Source organism: Oryx dammah, unplaced genomic scaffold (genome assembly GCF_014754425.2).
Source record: "Oryx dammah isolate SB20612 unplaced genomic scaffold, SCBI_Odam_1.1 HiC_scaffold_23, whole genome shotgun sequence".
Taxonomy (NCBI): Eukaryota; Metazoa; Chordata; class Mammalia; order Artiodactyla; family Bovidae; genus Oryx; species Oryx dammah.
Genome location: NW_024070207.1, coordinates 76012767 through 76038701, shown reverse-complemented (window position 1 = coordinate 76038701; position 25935 = coordinate 76012767).

Here is a 25935-nt window from a genome sequence, read left to right as displayed (position 1 = left end):
CCTATAGATATCAATTAAGTCTAACTGATCCATTTTATCATTTAAAGTTTGTGTTTCCTTGCTAATTTTCTGTTTAGTTGATCTATCCATAGATGTGAGTGGGTTATTAAAGTCTCCCACTATTATTGTGTTATTGTTAATTTCCCCTTTCATACTTGTTAGCATTTGCCTTTCATATTGCAGTGCTACTATGTTGGGTGCATATATATTTATAATTGTTATATCTTCTCCTTAGATTGATCCTTTGGTCATTATGTAGTGTCCTTCCTTGTCTCTTCTCCTGGCCTTTATTTCACAGTCTATTTTATCTGATATGAGTATTGCTACTCCTGCTTTCTTTTGGTCTCCATTTGCATGAAATATCTTTTCCCAGCCCTTCACTTTCAGTCTGTCATGTGTCCTTAGGTTTGAGGTGGGTCTCTTGTAGACAGCATATGTAGGAGTCTTGTTTTTGTATCCATTCAGCCAGTCTTTGTCTTTTGGTTGGGGCATTCAATCCATTTGCATTTAAAGATTTGGGAGAATGGCATTGAAACATGTATAATATGTAAGAATCGCATCGCCAGTCTATGTCCGATGCAGGATACAGCATGCTTGGGGCTAGTACACAGGGATGACCCAGAGAGATGTGATGGGGAGGGAGGTGGGAGGGGGGTTCATGTTTGGGAACGCATGTACACCCGTGGTGGATTCATGTCAATGTATGGCAAAACCAATACAGAATTGTAAAGTAAAATAAAGTAAAAATATAAAAAATAAAAAAATAATAATAAATAAATAAATTTAAAAATAAAGTAATTATTGATAAGTATGATCCCATTGCCATTTACTTTGTTGTTTTGGGTTCTGGTTTATAAACCTTTTCTGAGTTTCCTGTCTAGAGAAGATCCTTTAGCATTTGTTGAAGAGCTGATTTGGTGGTGTTGAATTCTCTCAGCTTTTGCTTGTCTGTAAAGCTTTTGATTTCTCCTTAATATTTGAATGAGATCCTTGCTGGGTACAGCAATCTGGGTTGTAGGTTTTTCTCTTTCATCACTTTAAGTTTGTCCTGCCATTCCCTTCTGCTTGAAGAGTTTATATTGAAAGATTAGCTATTATCCTTATGGGAATCCCCTTGCGAGTTACTTGTTGTTTTTCCCTTGCTGCTTTTAATATTTATTTGTGTTTGATCTTCATTAATTTGATTAATATGTGTCTTGGCTGTTTCGCCTTGGTTTGTCCTGTTTGGGATTCTCTGGGTTTCTTGGACTTGGGTGGCTATTTCCTTCCCCATTTTAGGGAAGTTTTCAACTATTATCTCCTCAAGTATTTTCTTATGGCCTTTCTTTTTGTCTTCTTCTTCTGGGACTCCTATGATTTGAATGTTGGGGCAGGGAGATAGAGGTGACCAGGAGGAGAGGAGGGGGAGTCAAAAGGAGAGATACCAATCTAGCCAGTAATCAGTTCCCTATGTGTTCTCCATAGCCTGGAACACCCAACGAGATTCACAGGGTTAAGTAGAGAAGAGAGGGGGAGGGAGGAGAGAGAGATGACCTGGGGAAGAAAAAGAAGAGTCAAAAGGGGAGAGAGCAACCAAGCCAGTAATCACACTCCTAAGTAAAAATGGGTACTGAAGATTGGATTCTTAAAGGTACAAAATTTATAACAAACACCAAAAAAAAGAAAAAGATAAAAAATCTAGAGTAGAAGTTAGACTCTCAGAAATACAATATTTTTTAAAAATTGCAAAAATTATAAAATATATTTATATGAAATTTGCTTTAAAAATAGAATTTTTTTCCAAGGTAATAGTAGTTTTCAAAAATGAAAATTAAAGGAGTAATAAAGAACTTTAAAAAAATTTTAAATGATAATAGTAAAATATATCTAGGAATTTCTCTGGAGCTGTTGAGGGCAGTGTGTGTTCAGTTCAGTTTCAGATGATTCTTGTTCCAGCTTATACTTCTTCTTAAGGTCTATAGGTCCCTTCCAATATAGCCAATGCTTACTACAGGGTTTTAATCCTTTGCACCTGTCACTTCCAATGCATTTCTCTCTTCTTTGTTTATTTTGGCTTCCACTGTTTACAAATCTCTTCAGCATGTAACCTCTGCCCTGACACAAGGGGGTGAAGGTGGTCATTTATTTAGGCTCACTTGTTCAATTGTGCTGCAGGGAGGGAGGAACACTGCAAAGAAATATCACTGGTGTGTGTGGGAGTGCTTGGAGTATCTTGGCTGCACTGGGGTTTTCCCCCTCATTCATGGTGTGTGTGCTTTCCCATTCTACACTGCTCAGGCTCCAGGTTGCTCTGTAGAGGAACTCTCTAAACTGGGCCCTGGGTTGCATGCACTTCCCAGGTCTAAGCCACTCAGGTTCAGGTTCTCAGGTACTCCACAAAGACACAGACTCAGTTGGGCATGCATTTTATGCCCTTCCTGGTTCAAAGCAGCTAAGGTGACCAGGTACTTGGCCAGCACACTCTCCTCAGGTGGGGTGTTGCATCTTATCACCTCCCGGGTCCAAGCCTCTTGGTTTCCCGGCTGCACAGCAGGAACGCTGTCTCAGGTGTGCCATGTGTCTCCTCTGGGGAGCTGATTTCTGGCACCAACCCTCCTGGTGAATGTCAACAGTCCAGGATCCTAGGAAGACTTGGTTAGCAACTGGGAGCCTACTCGCAGTTGGTAGAAGATGTCATTTCTGGGGCCGAGTTTGCCCCTTGCCTTCTGGCTCTGGCTGTCGCCTGCCTGCCTCCCTGCCTCCAGTGGGAGATGGGTTGGTCCGCTGCTGGCTAGCTCTCCGCTGATAGTCACTCAGTCCTTTGTTCTGTGAGCGAGCCCAGCAGTGCCTTAGGTTAGAGCTTTTCACAGGAAAGTTCTCTCTCTCTCTGGCTATCCCAGGGTTTGGGTTGCCAACTCACATTAGCTCCCTCAGATTGCCCTCAGGACATTCAGGCCCAGTCCTTACCCTAAGCAATGCAGCCTGTACCTCCCTGTTCAGCCCCTGCTTGCTGGTGGTGGACAGGAGCCTCTGAGCTACTTCTCTGCTGGGAGTTGCAGTTAGGCATGTAATCTGTGGGTTTTATTCATTTATTTTTTCCTCCCGGTTATGTTGCACTCTGAGATTCCAAAACTCCCCCACAGACCCGCTGGTGAAAGGATTTCCTGGTGTTTGGAAACTTTTCCTCTTTTACGACTCCCTCCCCAGGACAGGTCTCTGTCCCTAACTCTTTTGTCTCTCTTTTTATCTTTTATATTTTGTCCTACCTCCTTTTGAATACAATGTGCTGCCTTTCTGGGTGCCTGGTGTCCTCTGCCAGTGTTCAGAAGTTTTGTGGTGTTTGCTCAGCATTCAAATGATCTTTCAATGAATTTGTCTGGGAGAAAGTGGTCTCCCTGTCCTATTCCTCCACCATCTTAGGACCGTCCCTCATAAGCCCTTTCAAAAGTGACAACTACTCAGTTTGGATTGGCTGTAATTATTCCCACTTGCTGAAATGAGATGTCCTGTGATTATGCAGAGGGAAGGGATGATATTACTTTGGTTTAAGCGTGGAAGAGGGAGAGAGAAATGTATGTGAAAAGAAGGAGGCAAGATTCTGATGGATGAAAGAGAAAAAATTCAGTGTCTGCAGAAAGTCATTCAGACAACTACCATACCCTGCATAAGAGAGTCAGTGTGATGGGGCTCTGTTGATTTCTAGATAGCCAGGTTGCAACTGTTTTAATTGGGTGAGTAAATGAGTTTCTCTCTGGCACTTGCATCCAGAAAGATGATTAGAATAGATAATCAGTTTAGAAATTCCACTCTGTACAAAGAAATCATTTAGCTATGTTATAATCTAAGCACAAAGGGTGACTGTTGGTCACTTCCCACTTGTCATGGTGACTGTTGGTGGATTGGAACCACCCAGGACCACGGAGTAACCAGATGTCACAAGGATCCTGTGGGCAAGATTTTCAGTTTCAGAGCATCATTTCTGACTAGAATAATGGATTACACATCACCAGTGTACCTCTCAGGCATTTCTGTCTGTGCACCTTCAACAGAAGTACAGGGCAGTGGGAGAGAAGAAAGGAAGAAGGAAACTAAGTGAATGCCTACTAAGTGCCAGGCACTTTCACATCTATGATTCAAACCTCACAGCTATATTTTGAAGATAGTATTATTTCTAATTTTTGTCTGGATTCTATCCTGTCTTGGAAACTCACAGCAAATATTAGCACTTCAGAGTCTCTAATGTGTCCTACAATATATAAATACTTTTAACCTGGTTAAACTGTCTAACCACTCATCTGGTTATGGAACCCTTGTTGTTTCCCTTTGATATTTCAAAGTACCCTTTGATATTTCAGTGAGCAAGTCCCTCTGCTTTCTTGGTCCTCAAATCTCTCATCTAAAATATGTAGTGTGTAGTACTTTAGAGGCAATGTATGGTAACATATGTCATTTTATTTAGCCTATAAAAATAATTCTGTGAGATGAGCATTTTTAATATGCCCATTTCACACTTATGGAAGCCAAGGATGATTGAAGCTAAATGACAAGCTACAAGTTATACAGCTAGCCATTGATAGAGCTGAGACTTGAATCCAAGTCTTCCTTGTTCATTAAGTTGAATAAGTTTTACATGAAGCTTTCAACTAACAAATTATGAATTTATGAGCTGTATGACTTTCAGAAAATTCTTTCCTTTCCTTTAGGCTATTTTCCCTGTGAAATGAGTAGATGAGATTAGTTAATTTCTACAGGTCTTATGTAATCTCTCTTAGAGTTTAAGGTTCAACCATAGGTATCTCAGGTCAAGTTGAAATTGCATTCAAAAGTCTAGATTACCAAATCCAGGGAAGATGAAGACATTCATTACCATAAATATGGTGACAATTTTAGTTAGAAATATCATTTAGGGCCTTAAACTTCTGGGAGGAATAAATTCCTGAATTTGGGCTCTCAGATAAATTAGAGAAAGTTTCCCTGTGATCCTTACCATTACCATTTAGCTAGTATCTCAAGAAAGGATAGCAACAACAGTCTTGTCAAAGAATCTTGATAGGCTTCTCAAGGGTGTGTATTGACCTGGGAATATGGATGGTCCCACATATATTAATAACCTTTTGTTCTGCCAGCATAGAGCTAATGCACATGTTCATGTCCCATACCCTCATACAAAAGTCTACTCTTATTCCAGAATCCTTCAGCTCCTCACTAAGGCCCATATTTCTAACCCCATCAACAAAGTTTAGATCTCCAAAATAGTCTAGCTCAGGGGGATTCCCAGAAAGTGTGGAGTGTGCTAAGCACACACTTCAGAGTGTGCTAAGCACAGGAGAGCTTGTAGCTTCATTGCAACGTCCCACCTAATACAAGAATCTCTTCCATAACACCTTAGTCAGATTCTTCTAAAGAAAAATGCAAAATATTTCTTCCTTCTTTCTTCACTACTTTTTTCATTTTTTCTATCCTTCCTTTCTTCTTTTTGTTCATTTATTATACCAAAATTTTGGAAGCCTAGATATCGTTTCAAATACCATAGATACAAAGAAGTGAGGCCAGGTACCTGCAGTCAGGAAGTTTATACTTCGCACAAAACCTTGGTATCTGAGGCTAAGCTTTCAATTTGTGTTTTGCACCCCATCCTTTCTGTTTTTGGAAAAGCTTCACTCTCAGTTTAGTTCAGTCCAGTTCAGTCACTCAGTCGTGTCCGACTCTTTGCGACCCCATGAATTGCAGCACGCCAGGCCTCCCTGTCCATCACCAAATCCTGGAGTTCACTCAGACTCACGTCCATCGAGTCCATGATGCCATCCAGCCATCTCATCCTCTGTTGCCCCCTTCTCTTCCTGCCCCCAATCCCTCCCAGCATCAAACTCTTTTCCAATGATTTAACTCTTTGCATGAGGTGGCCAAAGTACTGGAGTTTCAGCTTTAGCATCATTCCTTCCAAAGTAATGCCAGGGCAGATCGCCTTCAGAATGGGCTGGTTGGATCTCCTTGCAGTCCAAGGGACTCTCAAGAGTCTTCTCCAATACCACAGTTCAAAAACATCAATTCTTCGGCGCTCAGCTTTCTTCACAGTCCAACTCTCACATCCTTACATGACCACTGGAAAAACCATAGCCTTGACTAGACGGACCTTTGTTGGCAAAGTAATGTCTCTGCTTTAAAATATGCTATCTATGTTGGTCACAACTTTCCTTCAGAGGAGTAAGCGTCTTTTAATTTCATGGCTGAAATCACCATCTGCAGTGATTTTGCAGCCCAAAAAAATAAAGTCTGACACTGTTTCCCTGTTCATTTCCCATGAAGTGATGGGACCAGATGCCATGATCTTCATTTTCTGAATGTTGAGCTTTAAGCCAACTTTTTCACTCTCCGCTTTCACTTTCATCAAGAGGCTTTTTAGTTCCCCTTCACTTTCTGCCATAAGGGTGGTGTCATCTGCATATCTGAGGTTATTGATATTTCTCCTGGCAATCTTGATTCCAGCTTGTGCTTATTCCAGTCCAGTGTTTCTCATGATGTACTCTGCATATCAGTTAAATAAGCAGGGTGACAATATACAGCCTTGACATACTCCTTTTCCTATTTGGAGCCAGTCTGTTGTTCCATGTCCAGTTCTAACTGTTGCTTCCTAACCTGCATACAAATTTCTCAAGAGGCAGGTTAGGTGGTCTGGTATTCCCATTTCTCTCAGAATTTTTCACAGTTTATTGTAATCCACACAGTCAAAGGCTTTGGCATAGTCAATAAAGCAGAAATAGATGTTTTTCTGGAACTCTCTTGCTTTTTCCATGATCCAGTGGATGTTGGCAATTTGATATCTGGTTCCTCTGCCTTTTCTAAAACCAGCTTGAACATCTGGAATTTCACGGTTCATTTATTGCTGAACCCTGGCTTGGAGAATTTTGAGCATTACTTTACTAGCATGTGAGATGAGTGCATTGTGCAGTAGTCTGAGCATTCTTTGGCATTTCCTTTCTTTGGGATTGGAATGAAAACTGACCTTTTCCAGTCCTGTGGCCACTGCTGAGTTTTCCAAATTTGTTGGCATATTGAGTGCAACATTTTCACAGCATCATCTCCAGGATTTGAAATAGCTCCACTGGAATTCCATCACTTCCACTAGCTTTGCTCATAGTGATGCTTTCTAAGGCCCACTTGACTTCGCATTCCAGGATGTCTGGCTCTAGGTGAGTGATCACACCATCATGATTATCTGGGTCGTGAAGATCTTTTTTGTACAGTTCTTCTGTGTATTCTTGCCACCTCTTCTTAATATCTTCTGCTTCTGTTAGGTTCATACCATTCTGTCCTTTATCAAGCCCATCTTTGCATGAAATGTTCCCTTGGTACCTCTAATTTTCTTGAAGAGATCTCTAGTCTTTCCCATTCTGTTGTTTTCCTCTATTTCTTTGCACTGATTGCTGAAGAAGGTTTTCTTATCTCTTCTTGCTATTCTTTGGAACTCTGCATTCAGATGCTTATATCTTTCCTTTTCTCCTTTGCTTTTTGCTTCCTTTCTTTTCACAGCGATTCGTAAGGCCTCCCCAGACAGCCATTTTGCTTTTTTGCATTTCTTTTCCATGGGGATGATCTTGATTCCTTTCTCCTGTACAATGTCATGAACCTCATTCCATAGTTCATCAGGCACTCTATCTATCAGATCTAGGCCCTTAAATCTATTTCTCACTTCCACTGTATAATCATAAGGGATTTGATTTAGGTCATACCTGAATGGTCTAGTGGTTTCCCCTACTTTCTTCAATTTGAGTCTGAATTTGGCAATAAGGAGTTCATGATCTGAGCCACAGTCAACTCCTGGTCTTGTTTTTGTTGACTGTATAGAACCTCTCCATCTTTGGCTGCAAAGAATATAATCAGTCTGATTTTGGTGTTGACCATCTGGTGATGTCCATGTGTGGAGTCTTCTCTTGTGTTGTGGAAGAGGGTGTTTGCTATGACCAGTGCGTTCTCTTGGCAAAACTCTATTAGCCTTTGCCCTGCTGCATTCCATATTCCAAGGCCAAATTTGCCTGTCACTCCAGGTGTTTCTTGACATCCTACTTTTGCATTTCAGTCCCCTATAATGAAAAAGACATCTTTTTTGCGTGTTAGTTCTAAGAGGTCTTGTAGGTCTTTATAGAATTGTTCAACTTTAGCTTCTTCAGCATTACTGATTGGGGCATAGACTTGAATTACTGTGATATTGAATGGTTTGCCTTGGAAACAAATAGAGATCATTCTGCCATTTTTGAGACTGCATCCAAGTACTGCATTTCGGACTCTTGTTGACCATGATGGCTACTCCATTTCTTCTGAGGGATTCCTGCCCACAGTAGTAGATATAATGGCCATCTGAGTTAAATTCAGTCCGTTTTAGTTCACTGATTCCTAGAATGTCGACATTCACTCTTGCCATCTCTTTTTTTGATCACTTCCAATTTGCCTTGATTCATGGACCTGACATTCCAGGTTCCTATGCAATATTGCTCTTTACAGCATCAGAATTTGCTTCTATCACCAGTCACATCCAAAACTGGGTATTGTTTTTGCTTTGGCTCCATCCCTTCATTCTTTCTGGAGTTATTTCTCCACTGATCTCCAGTAGCATATTGGGCACCTACTGACCTGGGGGGTGCCTTTTTCAGTATCCTATCATTTTGCCTTTTCATACTGTTCATGGAGTTCTCAAAGCAAGAATACTGAAGTGGTTTGCCATTCCCTTCTCCAGTGGACCACATTCTGTCAGACCTCTCCACCATGACCCGCCCATCTTGGGTGGCCTCATGGGCATGGCTTAGTTTCATTGAGTTAGACAAGGCTGTGGTCCTAGCGTGATTAGATTAACTAGTTTTCTGTGAGTATGGTTTCAGTATGTCTGCCCTCTGATGCCCTCTTTCAACACCTACTGTCTTACTTGAGTTTCTCTTACCTTGGACGTGGAGTATCTTTTCACAGCTGCTCCAGCAAAGCACAGCCGCTGCTCCTTATCTTGGACGAGGGATATCTCCTCATCGCTGCCCCTCCTGACTTTGAATGTGGAATAGCTCCTCTACATGGTCCTGTGTCTGCCCAGCCACTGCTCCTTGGACGTGGTGTTGCTCCTCCTGGCCGTTGCCTCTGGCCTCAGGCGTGGAGTAGCTCCTCTCGGCAGCCTCCCCTGACCTTGGATGTGGGGTAGCTCCTCCAGGCCGCTGCCGGGAGTTACATATGAATCTTGAGTTACATAGATTCATACTCTCTGAATGTAATGATGCATTCAACATATATATATATCTCTGCTAGATTGTAAGTGCCTTATAGATGGAGACTTATTTCATAGGACTACACATTCCCCTGTGCAACCAATACATTTCTTTAATTAATAAAAATGATAACACAAGCTAATTATTGCTTAGTACATGTTCTTTATTAAAAAGACAAATCATCTCAAAATGGGAGAAAATCCAAAACCTTTTTTAGAAGTGAGGAGGTTGGGAAAACATGGAAATAGGTAATCTCAAAGGTCTTTTCCAGTTCTGACATGGTCTTATGATCTTATCTTATCCAACTTCTGAGAACAAAACAAACCTGCCTTTTATTTATTTATTTATTTATTTGACTGTTAGCTGGTGATTTTTTTTAAATATAAATTTATTTATTTTAATTGGAGGCTAATTACTTTACAATATTGCATTGGTTTTGCCATACATCAACATGAATCACCTTTTAAAGGGCAAGAAATATTGTTGGAAAATTGGTGTAAGTGGAAAGAGAAGAAACCTTTAAAGTCAGAGGTACCAGAATCCAAATACCACCTTTGCAACTTCTTCTGTGACCTTGGTGAGGTTATTCCAACTCATTTCACTTTCTCCCACACCATGCTGCAGATAAGCAGAGTCCTTATATTAGATGATTTCCCTCTCTTCCCTAGTTTATCTCTCTCCTCCTATTATCTGCTGCCAAATAATTCTTCTATTAGCCAATGGCAGGTAGAATAAGAGGAAGTAGGGATCCACTTAATAGGCCAAACTTCTAGTCTTTCTAATAGGCTTTGTCTATTTTCTTGTAGCTCATGCTGGCATTAGTGGCAGCACAGGAGGTCATGGAAAAGGTATTGGTTTAAGAACTGGGAAGCCTAGATGAGTCCATTTCCATCTCTGTGAAATACGAAGTTGTGTGTACATGAACAGTGGACAGGCTAGCATTGAAAGAGATGGTTTATAATGTTTTTCTAGCAATATTTCATGAGTCAAAAGACTAGTGATCTATATTAATTAAGACTTGAACACTAGAACCAGAGCATCCAATGATAATTCCACTTTTCATTTATTTCACAGGACCAGTTCCTAGGCACTTCCTCCTTGAGAAGGAGCTCTCCTCTGAATAATTCAGAACAAGAAGAGAGTAAATGAATTTGAAATAGTGATTTCTTTAAAGCTTTAAAAAAACACACAGAGAGAAAATATTCAAACTGCTCTAGCTATTTCAGGAAAATAAAACTGCTTAGGAATTGTGTTTGTCTGTCTGAGTTATGGATGTTTGTTCCAGCTAAGAAGGATGCTGATATGTATAAAATTCATGATATATGTATAAAACTGCCATCCTCTGTGGTAACACATATTGCCAAGATCAATTTTATTACATGAGAAATTTTGTAAAGTTCAACAAGACCTTATTGCATGGAACTGTAAGCTTGAAGATACTAACAATAATAAAGATTTTTATCTAGGCATCTAGTGATCATTCACTTACAAAAGGTTGGATTTATTTTCTTTATTCCATTTAGCCATTCTTCTTTTTCCCTTTTCATTATCTCTACTTCTCTTTAGTCAAAGCTATGGTTTTTCCTGTGGTCATGTATGGATGTGAGAGTTGGACTGTGAAGAAGGCTGAGCATCGAAGAATTGATGTTTTTGAACTGTGGTGTTGGAGAAGACTCTTGAGAGTCCCTTGGACTGCAAGTAGATCCAATCAGTCCATTCTGAAGGAGATCAGCCCTGGGATTTCTTTGTAAGGAATGATGCTAAAGCTGAAGCTCCAGTACTTTGGCCACCTCATGTGAAGAGCTGACTCACTGGAAAAGACTCTGATGCTGGGAGGGATTGGGGGCAGGAGGAGAAGGGGACGACAGAGGATGAGATGGCTGGATGGCATCATGGACTCGATGGACGTGAGTCTGAGTGAACTCCGGGAGATGGTGATGGACAGGGAGGCCTGGCGTGCTGCGATTCATGGGGTCGCAAAGAGTCGGACACGACTGAGCGATTGAACTGAACTGAACTGAACTTCTTACCTCCTCATCTTCCTTTGTCTATGTGTCTTCTACTTTCTTTTTTTTATCTTTCTAGCCTTCTCTTCCTCTTCTATCTCCTCCCTTTCTTTTGTATTTTCCTCTCGTCCTTCTTTTCTCATGCCCTCTACTCCCTTCTAATCTCTCTTACTCCATTTTATCTTCATTTGTTCTTTTCTTCCTTACCTAATTAAAAATGATGTCAAGTCATAAACTTACTTATGGCAACTTTCCTCTTTCTAAGAGGACTGAGACTCCAACTAGATATATAGAAAGAAATTCCACAAACACAAAAAGGTTCAAGTAGCCACCCCAGTATATCCCACCAAATTGTATTCAGTGCACTCCCACTAGCCATCTTCCTGCTTCCCATGTCATCCTTAATTCCTTCATTGCTTGTTATCCACTCACTACATGGCTGTTGTTACTATCAAATGTTCTATAATTAAGAACTAGCTGTGTGTAAGCTCTGTACCAAATTAATGCTCAGGTCGCTTCCCCTAGGTGACTTACAGGCCATGACAGAAAACACTTGATACAAGCAGATGAAAGAAAATAAAATGTTAAAATCTCAGAGCAGGAGATCACAAGTTTAAACATAAAAGTTTAAACTTCTCATGTTATGGTATTGGAAAGTAAGGCAGAATCCTACATCCATCAGTGGTCATATCATGTAGGGACTGGTAGGCCTTAGTATGACTTAAGATTATGTTTTAACTGCAATGATCAGACTGTTATTGGTCATACTTCTCTTAGCAAGAAACTAGGTCTCATTTATTTCTGTAATATAACATTTAGTTCAGTGCCCTCTCCTGTGAAAGTATTGATTAACCTCCAGTTTAGGGCAGAATGCTCAATTGCACTTCTAGAAACTTCTTTTTGTTCAAATTTAAAACAAGGTTAATAACAGTAACTCCTTCATGGAGTTACTGTGAGTATTTAATGTGATACTCTATGTAAAACATGGCTCATGAAGTCTAAACTATATACTATCTAGCCCTTTACAATAAACCATTTGCTCATGCCTAACAGGGTACATCATGAGAAACTCTGGGCTGGAAGAAGCACAAGCTGGAATCAAGATTTGCCGGGAGAAATATCAATAACCTCGGATATGCAGATGACACCACCCTTATGGCAGAAAGTGAAGAGGAACAAAAAAGCCTCTTGATGAGAGTGAAAGAGGAGAGTGAAAAAGTTGGCTTAAAGCTCAACATTCAGAAAATGAAGATCATGGCATCTGGTCCCATCACTTCATGGGAAATGAATGGGGAAACAGTGGAAACAGTGTCAGACTTTATCTTTTTGGGCTCCAAAAATCACTGCAGATGGTGATTTCAGCCATGAAATTAAGAGGCTCTTACCCCTTGGAAGGAAAGTTATGACCAACCTATATAGCATATTGAAAAGCAGAGACATTACTTTGCCAACAAAGGTCTGTTCCATCAAGGCTATGGTTTTTCCAGTGGTCATGTATGGATGTGAGAGTTGGACTGTGAAGAAAGCTGAGCACCAAAGAATTGATGTTTTTGAACTGTGGTGTTGGAGAAGACTCTTGAAAGTCCCTTGGACTGCAAGGAGATCCAACCAGTCCATTCTGAAGGAGATCAGCCCTGGATTTCTTTGGAAGGAATGATGCTAAAGCTGAAACTCCAGTACTTTGGCCACCTCATGCGAAGAGTTGACTCATTGGAAGAGACTCTGATGCTGGGAGGGATTTGGGGCAGGAAGAGAAGGGGGCAACAGAGGATGAGATGGCTGGATGGCCTCACCGACTCGATGGACGTGAGCTTGGGTGAACTCCGGGAGATGGTGATGGACAGGGAGGCCTAGCGTGCTGCGATTCATGGGGTTGCAAAGAGTTGGACACGACTGACAGACTGAACTGAACTGAACTGAGCCTAAAAGAGTACTTAGCACATGATGTACCCTCAATAAATATTTTATGCCTGGCATATTAAAAAAAATGCTGTGTAATCTTTCACTATTATTATTAGCATATGTATTCCCAGAAGTGGTAGCTCAATTGTAGTTTTCTCAATAAGCTAAAAATCATGGAGTATATGGGTTAGTGTTAAGCCTATCTTGATCCTAACCCTACTCCAAAATAAGATTTCTCAGGCTTAGCACTATTGATAAATTTGTTGTCTGTGAGTGGGTAGATGGTGGGAGTGTTTTCCTGTGTGTTGTAGGATGTTTAGCAGTTCTCTATTCACCAGATGCTAATAGCACTCCCACCCCTGGTTTGGAAACCAAAAATGTCTCCAGGTATTACCAAATGTTCCCTGGGGGTGAAAAATTGCTCCTATTATGAACCACTGATCAAAAGGGATAACAAAACACAATACAATGTGTTGGCCATTTGAACTCATGAGACCCAAAGAAGTTGATATTTTCATTTAGGTGTCAGTTGCTTTGGGTGAGGAAGAGGGAGAATGTGAGGTTATGGAGTTCCCAGTTTAAATCTAAATTAGAATTCAGACAGATGTAGCATGTTTGGTAAACCAGTGGGCTGTCTTGTCAGAGGTCTATGTGCAACAGAGTAAAGAAGGCAACTCAAATCGCATTCAATCTAAAGGAAGAAGGTGGCAGTTTGGAAGAATTTATGAAAGATCTCTTTTGCTGAAAACCAAATAAATGTTCAGTAGTCCTGATTAGTAGCATTTTTGAAAATACAGAGCACAAAGGGAAGAAAAGCACTTTCAACACTCTTTTTTGACATAGGCCTTCTAGTAGTTAGGGGATAATGAGGGCTCCAGTGGTGTTGCATAGGAAAGGCTGTAGAACCAGACAGAATAGAGGTAGCAAAAGGAATAATGGACATAAATACATGTGGAACATATGCGAGCCTTAGAAATATTTAAAGGATAGATTGCCAGGAATTGGAGTATTTAGTTATGTAGGATCAAGAATCAGTAAAAATAATATTCCTATATTCATCACGTGCCCTTATTTAATATCACAAGTTGGTGAAGACTAAAAAAATACAGGACACTGGAAATATTGATCAGTAAAAAGTTATTTAATGAAGTGATTAAACCCATCTGGATGGGTCTCCAGATGATGAGCTTCAGAACACATCAATATGAATGCTTGGGAGTTAGGAAACCCTGCTTCCAATTCCCCTATTTGACCTTATGAAAGTAATTTCCCTTCACTTGGCCTCAGTTTCCTCACCTTTGAAGTAGGCAGGTTGGCCTTGACTATCTTTCAGATTCTTTCTGGCCCTGACATTCTAAGCACCAACGATTATACAAACAGGTTTGGTTCAGTAAAAATATCCATTTCTTTTCTACAACTTCTCTGTAAACCAGAGATGTTGAAGAAGAGAGGCATAACCAGATCTTTAGCCCCCCTCTAGTCTCGATCCACAGCCCTGAAGTAGATGGGGTTCTATAACATATCCTTCTTTCTCTCTAATCTGCTTTTAAAGGCAAAATAACTCTAGGCTTCCCATTTTACATCTTAGGTCTATTGAGTATCATCCTATTGATGCTTAATGACTATATGATCTTTTATATGGTTAAAAAGGGTTTTCAAACTATTTTCTAAATTCTCTCTTTTATCAGGTCATATAGTTCAATATTTAGTCTCCCTAAAGATCTATTTTCCATCATTTTAAGACATACTTATTTTCCTCTGAATGCTTTCTAGTACTGGGCTGTAACTGAATATTAGGGATTTAAGTCCTGACTCTTCTGCTATAACTTTCTGTATTACTATGGACATACTGTTTAAAAAAATTTTGGAGATATGGTGCTAATTCCTTCACTTGTTATGGATTGGAAGGGAGCTTTCATATCTGAAAGACTCAGAATAAGCAGAAATGTCTAAATGACTTTGAAAGCAGAAGAGACTCAGAAAATATGTCATTCCCAAGAACTGAACATAAAATACCAATAATACAGTCAATCTGAAATGTAAAAATAAATTAAGATATATCCACATAATGGAATACTATCCAAAACTCTAGATACAAAAGACTACTTATTAAATGGAGAGAGTAGCATGGAAGCATATACAGTCTGTTCAGTTCAGTTGCTCAGTCATGTCCAACTCTTTGTGACACCATGGACAGCAGCACGCCAGGCTTTCCTGTCCATCACCAACTCCCAGAGCTTGCTCAAACTCATGTCCATTGAGTTGGTGATACCATCCAACCATCTCATCCTCTGTCATTCCCTTCTCCTCCTGCCCTCAATCTTTCCCAACACCAGGGTATTTTCCAATGAGTCAGTTCTTTACATCAGGTGGCCAAAGTATTGGAGTTTCAGCATCAGCATCAGTCATTCCAATGAACATTCAGGATTGATTTCCTGTCGGATTTATGGGTTTGATCTCCTTGCAACCCAAGGGACTCTCAAGAATCTTCTACAACATCACAGTTCAAAAGCATCCATTCTTCAACACTCAGCTTTCTTTATAGTCCAACTCTCACATCCATACATGGATACCGGAAAAAGTATGGCTTTGACTAGTCAGACCTTTGTTGGCCGTGATGTCTCTGCTTTTTAATATGTTGTCTAGGTTGTCATAGATTTTCTTCCAAGGAGTTAAGTGGCTTTTAATTTCATGGTTGCAGTCACCGTCTGCATTGATTTTGGAGCCCAAGAAAATAGTCTGTCACGTTTCCATTGTTTCCCTATCTATTTGCAATGAAGTGATGGGTGGTTATCTGGGTCATGAAGATCTTTTTATATAGTTCTTCTTTGTATTCTTGCCATCTCTTGTTAATATCTTCTGCTTCTGTTAGGCCCATACCATTTCTGTCCTTTATTTTGCCCATCATTGCATGAAATGTTCCCTTGATATCTCTAATTTTCTTGAAGACATCTCTAGTCTTTCCCATTCTACTCTTTTCCTTTATTTCTTTGCATTGATCACTGAGGAAGGCTTTCTTATTTCTCCTTGCTATTCTTTGGAACTCTGCATTCAAATGGGTATATTTTTCCTTTTCTCCTTTGCCCTTCACTTGTCTTCTTTTCTCAGATATTTGTAAGGCCTCCTCAGGCAACCATTTTTTCTATTGCATTTCTTTTTCTTGGGGATGGCTTTGATCATCGCCTCCTGTACAATTTCATGGACCTGTGTCGATAGTTCATCAGGCACTCTGTCTATCAGATCTAGTCCCTTAAGTCTATTTCTCACTTCCACTGCATAATCATAAGGGATTTGATTTAGGTCATACCTGAATGGTCTAGTGGTTTTCCATACTTTCTTCAATTTAAGTCTGAATTTGGCAATAAAGAGTTCATGATCTGAGCCACAGTCAGCAGACCGTATAGAGCCTCTCCATCTTTGGCTGCAAAGAATATAGTCAATCTGATTTCAGTATTGGTCATCTGGTGATGTCCATGTATAAAGTCTTCTCTTGTGTTGTTGGAAGAGGGTATTTTCTACGACCAGTTCATTATCTTCACAAAACTCTAGTAGCCTTTGCCCTGCTTCATTTTGTACTCCAAGGCCAAATTTGCCTGTTACTCCAGGTGTTTCTTGACTTTCTACTTTTGCATTCCAGTCCCCTATGATAAAATGCTCATCTTTTGGGGTATTAATTCTAGAAGATCTTGTAGGTCTTCATAGAACCATTCAATTTCAGCTTCTTCAGTATTACTGGTTGGGGCATGACTTGGATTACTGTGATATTGAATACACTACCATATGTGAAATAGATAAACCAGGGCTGTGTAACAACCTAGATGGGTAGGAGGTGGGACAGCAGTTCACAAGTGAGGGGACATATGTATTCCAATAGCTAATTCATGTTGATGTATGGCAGAAGTAAAATCAATATGGTAAAGCAATTATTTTTCAATTAAAAATAAATAAACTTTTAAAAAGAATCTCAAAAAAAGGTTTCTTATTTAAAAGTTTCTTTTCATGAGATTTTAGAAAAGCAAAATTATTAGGAATGAAAACATATCATCAATTGTCAGAGGTTAGAAGTATAAGAATTTGCTGTCAAAAGTATAACACAAGAGGACTTTTGGGGTAATGGAGCTATTCTCTATGAAACTGTGATAGCAGACACTCAGTGCTATATATTAGGTTGGTGCAAATATAATTATAGTTTCGGACAGTGAATTTTAAATCAGTGTAACTGGGCTCAACCATATCTTTATTAATCAAAATAGTAGCTATTAAAATCAATAAATTTTTGCCAATGAGAAACAATTTTGTTTATTCCTGTAGCATAAAAATCTGTGCTTCAGGATTTGAAGAATTCTTACAAAGAGTTTTCTGCATCCTGCTATTTGTGGACTGTTTTCCCTGCAAAAATTTGTTGAGATGCTTGAGGAAGTGACAGTTGGTTGGTGAGAGGTCAGGTGAATATGGCAGATGAGGCAAAACTTTGTAGTTCAATTTGTTTAACTTTTGAAGTGCTAGTTGTGCAATGTGCAGTCAAGCGTTGCCCTAGAGAAGAATTGCACCGTTTCTGTTGACCAATGCTGGCTTGAAGGCAGTGCAGTTTTTGGTGTATCTCATTGATTTGCTGAGCGTACTTCTCAGATGTAATGGTTTCACTGCAATTCAGAAAGCTGTAGTGGATCAGACCAGCAGCAAACCACCAAAAAGTGACAATGAACTTTTTTTGGTGAACATTTGGCTTTGAGAAATGCTTTGGAGCTTCTTCTTGGTCAAACCACTGAGCTGGTCATCACTGATTGTCATAATAAAATCCACTTCTTCTTAGCACATCACAATCCATTTGAGAAATGGTTCATTGTTGTTGTGTAGAATAAGAGAAGATAACACATCAAAATGAGAACTTTTTTGTTTTTCATTCACCTCAGGAGGCATCCACTTATTGAGCTTTTTCACCTTTCCAATTTGCTGCAAATGCCAAAAGACCATAGAATGTTCGACACTGAGTTCTTTGGCAACTTCTCATATAGTCGTAAGAAGATCAGCTTCCATGATGACTCTCAGTTGTCATTGTCAGCTTCCAATGGCCAGCCACTATACTGCTCATCTTCAAGGCTCTCATCTCCTTTGTAAAATTTCTTGAGTCTCCATGCACTGTTAGCAATTCCTTGGCCAAATGCATTATTGATGTTGTGAGTTGTCTTCACTGCTTTAACATCCATTTTGAACTCAAATAAGAAAATCATTCAAATTTGCTTTCTGTCTAACATCATTTCTATAGTCTAAAATAAATATAAAATAAACAAGTAACATGTCATTAGCAAAAAAAAAAAACCTAAAGCAAGAAATGTGCATTAAAATTATGTATGACATAACCACATTTATTCAGAATGTGTTCCATAGGAAATGGCAAATTTTAAAAATGCAAAAGCTGCAAATATTTTTGCATCAAACTAATAATTGCCAAAACCCATAGAATTGAGACTTATGATCCAGACAAGATGATGGCGGAATCTTGTCTTTACCTTCTCTTTCCCACTATTGTTGTTTTTTTCAGTCAATCAGTCATATCTGACTCTTTGTGACACCATGCACTACAGCAAGCCAGGCTTCTTTGTCCATCACCATCTCCCGGAGCCTGCTCAAACTCATATCCACTGAGTCAGGGATGTCATCCAACAATCTTGTCCTCTGTCATCACCTTCTTCTCTTATTTTCAGTCTTTCCCAGAATCAAGCTCTTTTCCAACGGGTTAGCTCTTTGCATCAGGTGACCAAAGTACTGGAGCTTCACTTCAGCATCAGTCATTCCAATGATATTCAGGATTGATTTCCTTTAGGATTGACTGCTTTGATATCCTTGCACTCCAAGGGAGTCTCAAGAGTCTTCTCCAATACCACAGTGTGAAAGCATCAATTCTTTGGCATTCTTCCTTCTTTATGGTCCAATTCTCACATCCATACATGATTTCTAGAAAAATCATAGCTTTAACTAGACAGGCCTTTGTCAGCAAAGTGATGTCTCTGCTTTTTAATATGCTATCTAGGTTGGTCATAGCTTTTCTTCCAAAGAGTAAGTGTTCTTTAGTTTCATGGCTCAGTCACCATCTATAGTGATTTTGGAACCCAAGAAAATAAAGCCTGTCACTGTTTCCATTGTTTCCCCATCTATTTGCCATGAAGTGGGGGGACCTGATACCATAATCTTTGTTTTTTGAACGTTTAGGTTTAAGCCAGCTTTTTCACTCTCCTCTTTCACCTTCATCAAGAGGCTCTTTGGTGGCTCTTCACTTTCTGCCATAAAGGTGGTCATTAGCATATTCTCCTGGCAATCTTGATTCCAGCTTGTGCTTCATCCAGCCCAGCATTTTGCATGATGTACTCTGGACACAACTTAAATAAGCAGGGTGACAATATACAGCCTCATGTCCTCCTTTCCCAATTTTGAACCAGTCCCACTATATAGAACTGTAAATCTTGGAAATAAGAGACAGTAAAAAAAAGAAAAAAAGGATGCTAAAAGCTTGAAAAAAAGAAATAGAACTTGTTAGTGACCCCAGAATCAGAGGGAAACACATCAGCAGGGTATCTCACTTTCTCATCCAACAGAAGATGGTGACCCAGGCCTGGCATTTACCCCAAATTTAACAACAGATAGAGGCACTCATAGGTATAACAACCCTCTGATCTAAAGGGATTGTTACTTAAAAACACTAGGCAAGGGAAATCAATTGGAAGCCCTATTAATATAAGGAAGTGTTCTCACTTATTCCCCAAAGATGGAGAAGCTCTATACAGTCAACAAAAACAAGACCAGGAGCTGACTGTGGCTCAGATCATGAACTCCTTATTACCAAATTCAGACTCAAATTGAAGAAAATAGGGAAAACCGCTAGACCATTTAGGTATGACCTAAATCAAATCCCTTATGATTATACAGTGGTAGTGAGAAATAGATTTAAGGGCCTAGATCTGATAGAAAGAGTGCCTGATGAACTATGGATGGAGGTTCGTGACATTGTGCAGGAGACAGGGATCAAGACCATCCCCATGGAAAAGAAATGCAAAAAAGCAAAATGGCTGTCTGGGGAGGCCTCACAAATAGCTGTGAAAAGAAGAGAGGTGTAAAGCAAAGGAGAAAAGGAAAGATATAAGCATCTGAATGCAGAGTTCCAAAGAACGGCAAGAAGAGATAAGAAAGCCTTCTTCAGCGATCAATGCAAAGAAATAGAGGAAAACAACAGAATGGGAAAGACTAGAGATCTCTTCAAGAAAATTAGAGATACCAAGGGGACATTTCATGCAAAGATGGGCTTGATAAAGGACAGAAACGGTACGGACCTAACAGAAGCAGAAGAAACTAAGAAGAGGTGGCAAGAACACATGGAAGAACTGTACAGAAAAGATCTTCACGACCCAGATAATCATGATGATGTGATCACTAATCTAGAGCCAGACATCTTGGAATGTGAAGTCAAGTGGGCCTTAGAAAGCATCACTATGAACAAAGCTACTGGAGGTGATGGAATTCCAATTGAACTGTTTCAAATCCTGAAAGATGATGCTGTGAAAGTGCTGCACTCAATATGCCAGCAAATTTGGAAAACTCAGCAGTGGCCACAGGACTGGAAAAGATCAGTTTCCATCCCAATCCCGAAGAAAGGAAATGCCAAAGAATGCTCACACTACTGCACAATTGCACTCATCTCACATGCTAGTAAAGTAATGCTCAAAATTCTCCTAGACAGGTTTCAGCAATACATGAACCGTGAACTCCCTGATGTTCAAGCTGGTTTTAGAAAAGGCAGAGGAACCAGAGATCAAATTGCCAACATCTGCTGGATCATCGGAAAAGCAAGAGAGTTCCAGAAAAACATCTATTTCTGCTTTATTGACTATGCCAAAGCCTTTGACTGTATGGATCACAATAAACTGTGGAAAATTCTGAGAAAAATGGGAATACCAGACCACCTAACCTGCCTCTTGAGAAATCTGTATGCAGGCCAGGAAGCAACAGTTAGAACTGGACATGGAACAACAGACTGGCTCCAAATAGGAAAAGGAGTATGTCAAGGCTGTATACTGTCACCCTGCTTATTTAAATTATATGCAGAGTACATCATGAGAAACACTGGAGTGGAAGAAACACAACCTGGAATCAAGATTGCCAGGAGAAATATCAATAACCTCTGATATGCAGATGACACCACCCTTATGGCAGAAAGTGAAGAGGAGCTAAGAAGCCTCTTGATGAAAGTGAAAGAGGAGAGTGAAAAAGTTGGCTTAAAGCTCAACATTCAGAAAATGAAGATCATGGCATCTGGTCCCATCACTTCATGGGAAATAGATGGGGAAACAGTGGAAACAGTGTCAGAGTTTATTTTGGGAGGCTCCAAAATCACTGCAGATGGTGATTGCAGCCATGAAATTAAAAGATGCTTGCTCCTTGGAAGAATAGTTATGACCAACCTAGATAGCATATTCACAAGCAGAGACATTACTTTGCCGACTAAGGTCCGTCTAGTCAAGGCTATGGTTTTTCCTGTGGTCATGTATGGATGTGAGAGTTGGACTGTGAAGAAGGCTGAGCACTGAAGAATTGATGCTTTTGAACTGTGGTGTTGGAGAAGACTCTTGAGAGTTCCTTGGACTGCAAGGAGATCCAACCAGTCCATTCTGAAGGCGATCAGCCCTGGGATTTCTTAGGAAGGAATGATGCTAAAGCTGAAACTCCAGTACTTTGGCCACCTCATGCGAAGAGTTGTCTCATTGGAAAAGACTCTGATGCTGGGAGGGATTGGAGGCAGGAGGAGAAGGGGACGACTGAGGATGAGATGGCTGGATGGCATCATGAACTTGATGGACATGAGTCTCAGTGAACTCCGGGAGATGGTGATGGACAGGGAGGCCTGGCGTGCTGTGATTCATGGGGTCGCAAAGAGTCCGACACGACTAGCGACTGAACTGAATTGAACTATTCTCCCTACTGGGCTTGAGATACCCCTCTCTTTACCAAACACGAAACTCATTCTCCACACAGTTAACATCCTGACACTATGGGTACCAGCAGAGGTGTTCTTACCAAAAAAAGGGCCAAACTGGGAAGTGTTCTCCTTCCCTGCAGGTCCTGACATTCCCCCCCACCCACCAAATAGAGACACAACAAAACTAGGTGCAAGGGCACAGAGTATAATGGCATCAAAAACAACATCAGCCAGGGAAACACTTTTTTTCTCTGCCGACCTCATTTTCTCAGAGACACTGGTGCTGCGTGTGGAAGGAGTCACCTGCAAGGGACACCACACCAAAAAAATGACCCTAATTCAGGAAAATCTCTCTATTCCCAAGTTACTGGGCAGCAACAACAATAACTCTCCAGCCTGGAAAATAAATGCTTTGTTTCCAACAGAAGAAGGCTCCTTTCCCCCATCTACAAGCACAATTTTCTGGATGCTTTTTACACTTCATCAAGCAACATCAGTAGGAATCAATTTGAGACCTACAAGTATGATATTAACCAAGCAGACCAAGGCTCAGATGATGAACTACTTGTTGCCAAATTCAGACTTAAATTGAATAAAGTAGGGGAAACCACTACACCTTTCAGGTATGACCTAAATCAAATCCCTTACAATTATACAGTGGAAGTGACAAATAGATTCAAGGGATTAGATCTGATAGACACAGTGGCTGAAGAACTATGGATGGAGGTTTGTGACACTGTACAGGAGACAGGGATCATCCCCAAGAAAATACCATCCCCAGGAAAAATAAATGCAAAAAGGCAAAATGGTTGTCTGAGGAGGCCCTACAAATAGTTGTGAAAAGAAGAGAAGCAAAAGGCAAAGGAGAAAAGGAAGGTTATACCCATTTGAATGCAGAGTTCCAAAGAATAGCAAGGAGAGATAAGAAAGCCTTCCTCAGTAGGCAATGCAAAGAAACAGGGAAAACAATAGAATGGGAAACACTAGAGATGTCTTCAAGAAAATTAGAGAAACCAAGGGAACATTTCATGCAAAGACGGGCACAACAAAGGAGAGAAATGGTCCATACCTAACAGTAATGGAAGATATTAAGAAGAGATGGCAAGAATACACAGAAGAACTATACAAAAAAGATCTTCATGACCCAGATAACCACAATGGTATGATCACTCTCCTAGAGCCAGACATGCTGCATTGTGAAGTTAAGCGGGCCTTAGGAAGCATTACTATGAACAAAGTTAGTGGAGGTAACAGAATTCCAGTTGAGCTATTTCAAATCCTAAAAGATGATGCTGTGAAAGCACTGCACTCAATATGCCAGCAACTTTGAAAAACACAGCAGTGGCCACAGGGCTGGAAAACGTCAGCTTTCATTCCAATCCCAAAGAAAGGCAATGCCAAAGAATACATAAACTAGCACACAGTTGCACTCATCTCACACACTAGTAAAGTAATGCTCAAAATTCTACAAGCAAGGCTTCAACAGCACATGAATCAAGAATTTCCAGAAGTTGAAGCTGGATTTAGAAAAGGCAGAGGAACCAGTGGTCATCAAATTGCCAACATTTGTTGGATCATAGAAAAAGCAAGAGAATTCTAGAAAAACACCTACTTCTGCTTCACTTACTACATTAAAGCCATTGACTGCATAGATCACAACAAACTGGGGAAAATTCTTCAAGAGATGGGAATATCAGACCACCTGACCTGCCTCCTGAGAAACCTGTATGCAGGTCAGGAAGCAACAGTTAGAAATGGACATGAAACAACAGACTGTTTTTTAATAGGGAAAGGAGTATGTCAAGGCTGTATATTGTTAACCTGCTAATTTAACTTATATGTAGTGTACCTCATGAGAAATGCCAGGCTGGATGAAAGAGAATCTGGAATCAAGATTGCCAGCAGAAATATCAATAACCTCAGATATGTAGATGACACCACTCTTATGGCAAAAATCAAAGAAGAACTAAAGAGCCTCTTGATGAGAGTCAAAAAGTTGGCTTAAAACTCAGCATTCAGAAAACTAAGATCATGGCATTCGGTCCCATCACTTCATGGCAAATAGATGGGGAAACAGTGACAGACTTTATATTTTTGGGCTCCAAAATCACTACAGACAGTGAATGCAGCCATGAAGTTAAAAGAAGTTTGCTCCTTGGGAGAAAACTTGTGACCAACCTGGACAGCATATTAAAAAGCAGAGACATCACTTTGCCAACAAAGGTCCATCTAGTCAAAGCTATAGTTTCTCCAGTAATCATGTATGGATGTGAGAGCTGGACTATAAAGAAAGCTGAGCTCTGAAGAATTGATGCTTTTGAATTGTGTTGGAGAAGACTGTTGAGAGTCCCTTGGACTGCAAGGAGATCCAACCAGTCCATCCTAAAGGAAATCAGTCCTGAATATTCATTGGAAGGACTGATGCTGATGCTGAAACTCCAATACTTTAGCTACCTGATGTCAAGAACTGACCCATTGGCAAAAAAAACCCTGATGCTGGCAAAGATTGAAGGCAGGAGAAGGAGCTGACAGAGGATGAGATGGTTGGATGGCATTACCGACTTGATGGCCATGAATTTGGGTAAACTCCAAGAGTTGGTCATGGACACACATAGTGACTGAACTGAACTGAACTGAACTGATGCAGACCAAAAAACCATCATGAAGCTTCAGAAAAATTAGAATGTCATTGGAACACATCCCACAGGTAGGTTCAGGACCTGTGTGCTATACTTAAACAGGGTGGCTACTTTATAAAATGGAAGATTTACATAAGACTCTGGCTTCCCTGGTAGCTCAGCTGGTAAAGAATCCACCTACAATGCCAGAGACCTGGGTTTGATCCCTGGGTTGCGAAGATCTCATGGTGAAAGAAACGGCTACCCATTCCAGTATTCTGGCCTGGATAATTCCATGAACTCTATAGCCCATGGGGCCACAAAGAGTGGGACACGACTGAGAGATTTTCACTTTCTCCTAGTATAATCAAATTGTCCAGGATACAATAAAAAATCCTGCATTATAACAAAAAGCTGAAAAATTATAACTTGAATGCTAAGAGGCTCTTAATTGACACCAGTTTCCCTGAGAGGATTAGATATTGGAATGACTTGACAGGAATTTCAACTCTGGCATCATATATGTTTAAATAAGAAATTACAAATTCTCATGAAACATGTTCAAAAGTAGAAAATACCAACAAAACACTAGAAGTTAAAATATGATCATTTGGAAATTATAGAGCTAAAATACACAATAATTTCAAATTTTTAAATAGTCACTTGATAAGCTCACTAATGTAGTAGATATAGGAAGGGACAGAATCAATGAATTTGAGGAAAGAACAGTATTCAATCCGAACTAGAGAAAAAAAACAAACAGATTAATAAAATAATGAACAACTGTAAGGACCTGTAGGACAATAACACATGATACAGCATTCATATGATCAGAGTCTAAGAAGGCAAGGAGGAACAGTGAGGCTCCAAGTGCTGAAAATTTCCCAAATTTAGTAAAATACAGAGGACTAAAGACTGGGCTTCCCATGTGGCTCAGTGGTAAAGAATCCACCTGACAATGCAGGAGACCTGAGTGTGATCCCTGGATCAGGAAGATACCCTGGGGAAGGAAATAGCAACCCACTCCAGTATTTTTGCCTGGAAAATCCCATGGACAGAGGAGCCTGGTGGGTTACAGTCCATAGGGTCATAAAGAGTCAGACTGAGCAACTGAGCAACTGAGCATGCACAAAGTTTGAAGAAACTGAATAAACTCAAAATAGGACTAACTCAAATAAATACATGTCTCAGTTCAGTTCCGTTCAGTTGCTCAGTCA